Below are 9862 nucleotides of genomic sequence, written 5' to 3'. Positions count from 1 at the left end.
CTTTTCTCGCTTTTTGCCACACATTTCATTGTGAAAAATGGATGGCCAAAGCTTGCATAAAGGATGATTTTTATTACCCTGCGGAGTTGCATCTTGGCAGGTAAAGAGCAAGCGTAGGGGAGGGAATGAGGTTTACCTTGAGAGGGGACAGAAGGGTCTTGACAAATACGAGTCGTGGAGAGAAGTGGGGAAAGGGATAAGTTAAAAGGGGCATTACTAAAGGTTTATGTAAGATGGGAAAAAGAATAAGCCGATCAGGTCGAGCACCTAAGATGCAAAAGATTTAAATTAGGGTTGCAAGTTCTCTCTCTCTATATATATATAGCTTCTGCATGCCAAGAGAAGACGAAGATTGAATTCAGAGTCCTCTGTATCTTCTTTGCTCCCGTTGTATTTGGTGGCAAGGCAGTTTTGCCAAATAATGACTAGTATTGTTAGGGTATAATTCTGCATGTTTGCGACGAAGGCAAATATACTCCTAAAGATCTCATTGCTGGCTGCTTGATGGTCGAGTCGCCTTAAAACAAACTTTATGGCAGCATAATTCTGCTCATTTGATGGGGCTGTTATGCACACGGCAATGCATGAGCCTGCAGTTTAGATGGAATTGACCTCATCCCTTGCAGCACATGTCTGCGTGAATCTTGATGCCCCACACGTGCATGTCCTTAGTGTCCCTCTTTAAGGGTTCCACCAACCATTAGTGAGTCAAGTTATGATGATGCGACCGCAAATAAGGTAGGTTGGAAATTTCACAAGTAACACGCATGCATGCGATATGGGTAAGCTGTTTCAGCTTTTATCCGTACTTCAATTTGCTCATGCACCTGCTCTCGGGCCTCAAAACCACACCAGCTATTTCAATGTCAAGATAAAGCTGTTTATTAAAAAGAGTTCATAGCCTCAGCGAAATGTCAAATATTCAAGTAATTATATTACTTCGATCAAAATTTTAAGGATACTTCTTCTCTCCAGTAAAAGAAAAAAACTTGGATCTTGGTTGGGGAAGGTATGAAACTAGCTAGCGAGGTAACCTGTTGGTCGTTCGTATGTATGAAAACATAAGTTTCTCAGATCTTTGAAATAGCCTAAATCAAATTTCGTATCATGTTACATCCAAAATTTGCTATCTCGGTACCAGATATCGTACTGATGCCATACTAGTATACCGAGTGTCGGTATCGCGTATCGGTATGCGATCTGGATTGGGTATTAATGTACCATGGCTATAACTACATGACGTGTTGTTTAGAGAGGCCCCCGTAACGCTAGAATCCGCGTGAGAAAGCAAGGAGCAACTGCTCCTCCATCCCCCGGCCGTCCACGAGCCATGACCCACGAAGGGACAAGGCCCTTTCATCTGTTAAAGAGACCCGTCTTTTCTCAGAGGTAAAAACCTGGGCGAAGAGGAAACCTTTAGCCTGGCATAGATCTGCTCTTCAATTAGATTGATTTGATATTGTCAGAAACATGTCACTCATCTTAAATATCGCCACAAATACATTAATTGATGGGGTATATGAAGACATGCTCATCTTACTCTTGACTCCTCTGAAATAATGGGAGGCTTGCTTGCAAGGGAGCCATTCTGCCATAAAATAACAGATGCGCATTGCTCCTCGTATCCACTAGCATTAGAGCCAAGTGATCGAGCCTTCTTCGCCTCAAGCTTCATCCGGTTGCAGCAAACGGAAACTGGATTAAATCTGGGTTAAATCTGGCTCATTGGGTAAAAGGAAGTGTCGGCCGGGTACAGGTTCATGTGAAATGTCCTTTTTTTTTCCCCTCAGCAAACCAAGTGTGCAAAATAGTATATAAACTAGACTTAAAGAGGGTGGGCCTTGGCCTAATGATAATTTCTTCTTCCTCTCTTCCTCCATATTCATCGTCCCAATCCCAGTGATGCACCTAATGCTCCTGAACATCCAAAAAAAAGATGCAGTACTGTCCTAGCTAATAGACCAGAAGGACAACAAATAAGAGTTATTATAAATAATAAAACTGGCGTCCCAGTTGCAATGTGCATCGCTCCAGAAGAATCAATGCCTCATTGCATCAATCAGCAATTCAAAAGAATCCTTTAATATGGTCCCATCGATCATCTAGTTTCAAGGTATTTCGTGAGGATGAGCACATATAGGTCATCCATATATACCACTTCAGCGGTGCAATCTTTTGCAGCATGATTCTCTAATTGAAGAAAAGTCTGAAGCTAGCTAGGGTGTGCAGGTGCAGGAGCATGCATATGATTTCATCAGTGCGAGCAGTCTTATTCCCCCTAGCTAGCTTCCTGGACACACCCTCATGCTCTAAGTGGCATCAAGACATGCATGAACCCACTTCAATGCAAATTTGCCGGACGTGCCCCGCCATGCTCTTCAGAGATGGCAGGTCAGGTGCAATTGAAAGACGATGCATGGATCACAATTGAGTGCAGTATGAATTTGGCAATAAAGGAGAAAGACTGCATGCAGCTGCAAATAATTTCTCCTGACCCTTCCACCCTTAGCTCCAATCCAATGCTGTAAATGCTCCTCTGGATGCTATGGGTCTAGACTCTAGAGTCTTGTTCATGACTAAATAACTGAGAGCATCCTTCCTATTGGAAGTTTTGCCATTGTTCCATTCGATATATTCTTTGGAAGCCTAGCTACCCCTTGCATGGAAAAAGGAGGCTTCCGGACATTCCCGGGACCTTTCCACGCTCCAGCCATCATCGACGTCTTCCCTTCCTGATGGACGACATGGTCAACTTACGAAACTTAATTTATGCATGGGACCCAGGTCCGTAGGATCATAGCTGTCATCCCATAATGGACTTCCACCGAGCTGCCAACAATGGAGGCCAGAGCAACTCATGTGCATGGCTTTGAGATGTCTGCTGGGATCGTAATAAGAAAAGAACTTTACACAGCTAGCTAGAACTCTAACAACTTGACAAGCTCCTTTCCTGTTAAAAGAGAGAATTGTCCTGGGCATCTCTGGAAGGAAACAACCTCCTTCTTGTTTGGACTGGAATGAATGGAACGAGATTCCATTTGACTCGAATGGCTCTCAAGGACCAGGCCCTTTTTATATCGAACTCCAACAGCTGTCCATGTCTACTTTTTTGGCGTCGAGCATAGCCTGTGAGACGTAAATCTCCGCCCTCTCGCTCTTCTCCAAGCATGGCATTGGAGGGCACAAGAAAACACAAGACCTAATAGATGAGATTTCCTATCAGTTTTGAGACTTGTCTGCAATTTCGCTCTTTCTGTCATTTAAAATAGAGCACTCGCCACCAAGGTGGTAGCCTAGTGGTACGGCAGCAATTCTAACCACAAGGTCCCAAGTTCGAATCGCTGCGGCGACGATTAAATTGTGGACCAGAGCTCACTACTTTGGCCACTGCTTGGACTTGTGGTGTAGGACCGCTCTTGAACCGCTAGTAGCCGGGGTGGTGCCGGGTGTGACGTCCTCACACGGGACTCGAGCCAGAGCTCAGAGGAGTAACTGAGCCGGGCCTATGGGTGGGGAGGGTATGAGTAAAACCGGTCGGGTGCCCAACACACGGCCATTTCTGCCCGCATCGAACATTCTCCTGGCGGGGCGGAAGCCCAGTGGGGCTGCTACGCGGGGGTGGGCTTGTCCCTTCCTCCCCCCTACCCCTTTTCATTAGCAAAAAAAAAAAAAAAAAAAAAATAGAGCACTCAACAAGAGTGATCAGAAAAGGGTTTAGAGAATGAGGATTTACAAGGGGACGAGGAGGGCAGCAAATTCATTATGTGGGGAATTCATTATGCAGCAAATTCAAAAGCCAGGGAGTTACCAGCTTGTGCTGAGGCTCTGGTAGTCTTTCTTGGACCCACTCTCTGGGCCTAACAAAACAAGCTTGGAAAGGTCCCTTCTTTAGTGCTTAATGAAGTTTGGTTCGGGTTTGCTTCTCATTTTTCTCCAAACAAAGGATTAAAAAAAGAAAAGAGAAGAAAATGACATCCACCATGCCTTCTTTGCAAACCGCAATAAAGTGATTGCAACAAGTCATAACATTAGAACTTTATCAGCATATGAGGAAGCAATTTTAAAGGGAAAAGATACAAAAGATACACGATGCCCATCGATTCAGCAACAGAGGATACAATATATTATCCTCATGCAATCGATGCCTAGATGCAATGTTTATCCATCATATGGCCTTTTTAATTTGACACACACCATAACAAAATACCCTGTCATGCACGGTAGCCTTCTGATTACTAGCACCAATGAGTTTGATCAATTGATCTCAGGAAGATGCCGTCTTAGCTTTTAGAAAAGTCCCTTTGCAGCAGCTGTACTAAAAATCTGGGTTCAAATCCCACATTCACGACTGGAGATGGTTCTAGCAGCATTGGGGAGGTGTCTCATGCATTGTGTGGTCTATTGTCTCGGGCCTTCTTCCAATTAAAAAAGAAAAAAGCATTGCACACGATCCTTTATATATATATATATATATATATATATATTGCTTGCCAACCTTGGGTCAAAAAGGCTCACCACATCCCTATGAATGCTTTGCGCCCTATGTTCCACATATTGGATGTAAGCTCGGTAGCAGCAGCCAATCTGGACTGCAGGAATAAATCATGGCCGAATAATGGTTATTATAACACAATGATGCTTTCCAACCAGAACAGCCAGCTCTCTTTGATTGTTGAGAACGAATGGAGAAGAAAAGTTTTACATTTACAAGTTCTAGAAGATCGAATCCAATCAATTCTAGAAGGTCCACTTAGGATACAAATTCAGATCCCAATCTACTTAAGAACACCAGTAGTTACATATACTGGCCTAGCTTGGTTATTATAGGAATACTAGCTAGTTCGAGTCTAAATCAATTTGCTCTATTATATATATATATATTTCTTGGAACCCTAAAGGAAGAGAATAATTTGAGTGTTCTAGAAATTGGATGTATTGAGAGCTAAAGTTTGTGGTATTTTTTTTTTTTATAGTGAAGCTTTTGCAACAAAAAGTGACTACCAGAAACATGAATTGCGGGAATGGGGTCCTGCCGATGGAGAAACTTACACCCATACATCATCTAATTCGTCGGAGCAGCCCAAAAGGGACCAGTCTAACTTCTGAATCACCAAATGGGAAACTTAGAGAGCTCTTCAAAAATTCATCTATCACGTCTTTGAGATGGTTTGAAAGCTTTAAAATATTGTAGGTGAAGTGCAGACAATAGCAGCATCTATTGCTTTCATACAGTTGCGTAGAGAAACTTTTTTTGTTTTTTTTTACAAAGGCATGATAGAACATGCTTGCTTTCAATTTATTCTGATCAACTTTGTAGACAGCACCAAAATACAGCTAGCGTGGCCTGACCAGGTACTTAGGCAGCATATTATACTGCCGACATGTCACTTGGAGCAACAGTTTAATTATAGCTGCACTCTATATTTTGAGGAGGATCCAAATTCAAAGCTCGTAGATGTTTCATCAAGTGCAGGATCTTATTTGAGATGAGCGGTTGCTCACCTAAACGCCCATCATCATCATTATTATTATTATTTTATTATTATTTGGGCATGCATAATAAATACGATAATTTGAGGTGACACAAAGGATCCGAGTTTAAGATCTAATGAATTTTGAAATGCATGTTAAAAAAACAAAAGGACAAATCATTTGATGAATTTTCATGACTAGGGTGGTGCGTGGTGCTGAGGTAGGTGAGATTAAAGAGGCAGCATTCAAGAATGCTGTCGGATTGGGTTTGCAGAAGATTTGATCAAATCCTCTATGCTTTTTCTTTTTTTTTTTTTGGTCATCAAATCCTCTATGCTTTCTAACTTGTAGTGAAGGCAGCAATGGACCAAGATCTGACAAGTACATTATGTTCCCTGAAGGAAACAAAGATATATGACGTCACCTCTTTTCCTGCTGCTCGTAGAGCGCGGTCAGCCACGTCACCACATTTATTTCATTTACTTCCGTGTCTTCACCGCCCTGTAGTCTGTAGACGCCGATGCCAATATTTCACCCCGCTCCTTTGCCCTTGTCTCCTTCTTCCTCTTGTTTTTAACCGTTACCAGCTCTGAATTTAACTCTTCTATGTTACGTTTTAAGTTTTAACCCACCGTCGGACTTCTCGAAGTCGGCAGCCACGTGTCTGAATCTTGCGCGTCCAATCCCTCGATATATACCCCCTTCCCGTGGCCGCCCAATCCCCTGCGGAGATGACGGGGAGGAGGAAGGAGAGAGAGGGAAGGCGAGAATGGATGGATGGATGGATGGATGGGGTTTAGCTCTCGTCTCGTCTCGTCTCGTCTCGTCCGCTCGCCGCTCTCTCTCTCTCTCTCTCTCTTCTTGCTGTTATCCTTTGGATTGATTGGAGGATTTCTAGGGTTTTGTTGTTTTATTGTGGTCGCCGCCGCCTCTGATTCGCTTGGTGCAGGTCGGGAACGGCTCCATGTTTTGCCTGCCGGCGAGCTGGATCCCGCCTTGCATCAACTGAATCGGAGCCGGAATGCGAAGATCGATGCTCCGGGTGCTCCCGCCGCACCGCATCCCGAGATTTCTCTGCTGAAAGGTTAGATCTTTGCCTTTGTTTCGATCCGATTTCCCCAGTGGACTGGTGGGCTGTCTCCCTCCGAACCATCTGTTCAAGATGGCAACTTTATGCCTAGATATGTTGTGATTTTTATGGAATTGATGGATGCGAAGATTTCGATTATTTTATTGCAAACGCTTACACTTTGGGGACTGGGTTTGGGCTTAAACCTGTTCGGCTAAATTTGCTCGAAATAGCTTGCCGGACGATGGATTACAAATGCCTCCTTGTGTGCTGGATTTCCTGCCGTAAAGGTCGGATCTTTGTTTTCTCTCCTCATGGGATTTCTCTGCTTCGGGCTTATCGGATTGGTTCCCTCATTTCTTGGTTTCTGATTCAGAATTTTTCCATAGATGGTGTCTTTATCGCGTGATCTGTGACTCTTGTTGAATCAGTGGATTCGATGAACTGTGTTCTTTAGTTGCATTAAAACTTCGTCGAATAAGTGGATATGGATTCCGTCGTTTTAAACTAATTGATTAAACTAGCTTGTATCGTGATCACTTCATGGACTGTTGAACGCTAGCTTGTATGCTTGAATCCTCAGCTTAAAGTTCTGATCTTTGCTTTCTCATGTTATGGGATGGAATTCCTTTGTTTCGCTGTGTTTCCGCATTCAGATCGATCGAATGACTTGGATCCTCCAAGTTCTTGGTTTGTTATGCCAGTTTTATCTTGTTGATCTGTGACTTATGGGACCTTTATTGCTTTGAATGTGGTTTTTATTGATTTGATGGATTGATTGAACTAGTTTGGCTTTCTTTGTTGCTGCTGGTTTTGGTTCCTTCCTTGCAAAATTGTTGGCCTCTGCAATACTCGAATAGCAAACGTCCAACTAGCCTTTTCGCCTTTTTACTGAAGAATGGCAGAAGCGATTTGAGCAGCTGACTATGTTATTCATAGCCAGCAGCTGGCTTTACACTGACAAATCAAAAAAGGCATTAGACTATCATCTTCTTGGAGCATTGACGGCAGATTGCTTCTCCATTCTTTCTTTTATCGTATCTGCTGCCGGATGGATTTAGCATGTGGAATTTTTTGGTGGGAGAAGTAAATAGCAGAGATTTTTTGATGGTTCATTGTGAGATTCTTTTTGCAGGACATGGATTACTGCTATTTAGGTAACTTCTTCAGCAGGTATCGTTGATCTACTTATTCCATCTCCTTTCCATCTTTTTTAATATTTTCTGCTAATTGGGATGGTCTCAAGTACCACAGGTGGCTGCTCTAGCTATCTATGTTAATCTACTCAGCTCAAATAATATCTGCCTTCTGTTAATTCTTTTAAATGTCCTTCTATGTTTAATTAGTTTGAAATACTAAAAACATCTTTTTATGATCATTTATTGTCAAGATCTATCAGAGTAAAAATTTGTGGTGCAAGAAGTCTAATAGGGAAGAGATGGGTCTTACTAACGTTGCTTAGCATCTAGATGGCAAGGAGTCAATAGTTGGCCTGCTAATTCTCAACACATGTTTGATCTTATTTGCATTGTATGACAAATGTGTAACTGGATATTTAAAAAAAAAAAACAAAAATTGTCCTTGTGTACGAAGCTTCCACAATTATGGAGTTTAGGGAGGATCAGATGTATGCAGCTTTATCTTGGCATGCGGAGAGGCGACAATGGAAGCAACTTTACGCCCGGCGCTCTGACCGAAGAAAATAGACCTTGAAAATACCTCATCCATTGAGAGCTCTGGCAATGATTGCAGAAGTAATGAAAAGATTATGCTAAATGCCTTGGATAGTTGGAGAGAAAGGATTAGTAGAGTGGAGGGCGGAACTACTACAGCACAAGGTAAGGCAGCTTTCTCTGCTGTCTTCTCTTGTTGTGATGTCTAAACAAATTTGGATGCATATGGGCTTGGTGCATCATATAATCTGCTTGTTCCTGTCCTCCACTCTTATCAGCTTTCTTGATGAGGATGAAATATATTAAATTGGTGTAAGTTGAGACCTTTTCTCGAAATAAAGAGTGTCGAACTTAACAATCTTTTCTCCTGGATGCTTAGGTAGTAAATGATATTAATCGAAATATTAGTGCCTCCACCAATCCTCTTAATCTCTGCTTTTTAAGCTGCTGTTGCTTGACGCACTTTCAATTTGCATGGAGGATTACAGCATTTCTTTAATTATTCCTCGACTTCAAGTTGCAAATGGCATGATGAAATGATATCATAATACCAGTGTCTATGATATATCCATGATACGAATTATCAATTTTTAGTTATTAAAATAAATGGATATTGACGTATGAAAATGGTGGATGCCAGAATTTCAATGCGTTTGCTTCTTGTCCAATTTTATACGCTACAACTTCTAAGAGTTGTTTCATGCTGGCTGGAGCATCATAACTCTGTTCCAGCACGCCTGTCAGACTTTGGGGCCTCCATGTCGTCACACACACACAGGATTAAATTAAAAAAAAAAAGGAAAGAGATAGAGAAGTCCGTCCAAGAAACATGGAGCATTTAAACGAGGAAAGAGATAGATGGTGGTAAGTGATGTTCAGATTTTGAATGCTCCATGTTTCAGCGGTATTACAAGGAAATTTTAAATGGTAGCTGTTTCCAGCTTCTTTCTTGTTTTTTTTTCTTTCTTTCTTTCTTTTTAAAACATAGTTACTCGTTTCCAAATGCAAACACCCTACGAGAGTTCAAGGGGTACCACCATGTCATGATTTATGCTGCTTGTTAGTGATGATTCTGTATTTCAAGACTTGGGAGACATGGGCCATGAACCCTTCTTCTTCTTTTTTTTCCGCTTAGGCGACCTATTATACAGATCGGGTATGAATATAACCTCAAAAAGCAGAAATTAAAATGTCTCTAAATGCTCATGAGCCTCTGAAGACCCTCTCGGATGATCCGCCATAAAAGTAGCCATCCAGTCCGCACACTATTAACCTTTCTGTAAACGTGCTTTACCATAAATGCAGAACAACCACCCACCTAACACCAGATATCTTGAATCAGGAGATTCGACCCAATAGCTCTGGCCCTCCTCTGGATCCTAAACACAACATAAGCGGCTAAAGTAGCACCTAATCTATATTGGGGTCTACTCTATTGGCTCCTCAGATGCAGAAGGAAAGTGGCCCCCAGGGTCAATGAAGAGAGCACCTTTTGAGGTATGTCAATCAGTCTCTAGACACACACAACTCTCATGCACTAGAAGAGGACATGATCCACCATTTTCTCCATCTCACAGCAAAAGTAGGTTGACGGGATACTCACCCCCCCCCCCCCCCCCATCCTCTGAGAGCATATCCGGTTGGCAGA

General features: G+C 42.3%; 1 long non-coding RNA gene across 1 annotated transcript; it reads left to right on the top strand.

The window, feature by feature from the left end:
- The first annotated feature begins 6287 nt into the window (after positions 1 to 6287).
- Positions 6288 to 8624, top strand: LOC120108549. The gene is made up of 2 exons (XR_005509848.1): positions 6288 to 6831; positions 6918 to 8624. It is a non-coding gene; the product is annotated as an uncharacterized LOC120108549 (long non-coding RNA).
- The last annotated feature ends 1238 nt before the right edge of the window (positions 8625 to 9862 follow it).

The sequence above is a fragment of the Phoenix dactylifera genome, unplaced genomic scaffold (assembly GCF_009389715.1).
Source record: "Phoenix dactylifera cultivar Barhee BC4 unplaced genomic scaffold, palm_55x_up_171113_PBpolish2nd_filt_p 001390F, whole genome shotgun sequence".
In the NCBI taxonomy this organism is placed as follows: domain Eukaryota; kingdom Viridiplantae; phylum Streptophyta; class Magnoliopsida; order Arecales; family Arecaceae; genus Phoenix; species Phoenix dactylifera.
Note: the sequence above shows the minus strand (reverse complement) of the source record. Positions and strands in the feature narration are given on the sequence as shown.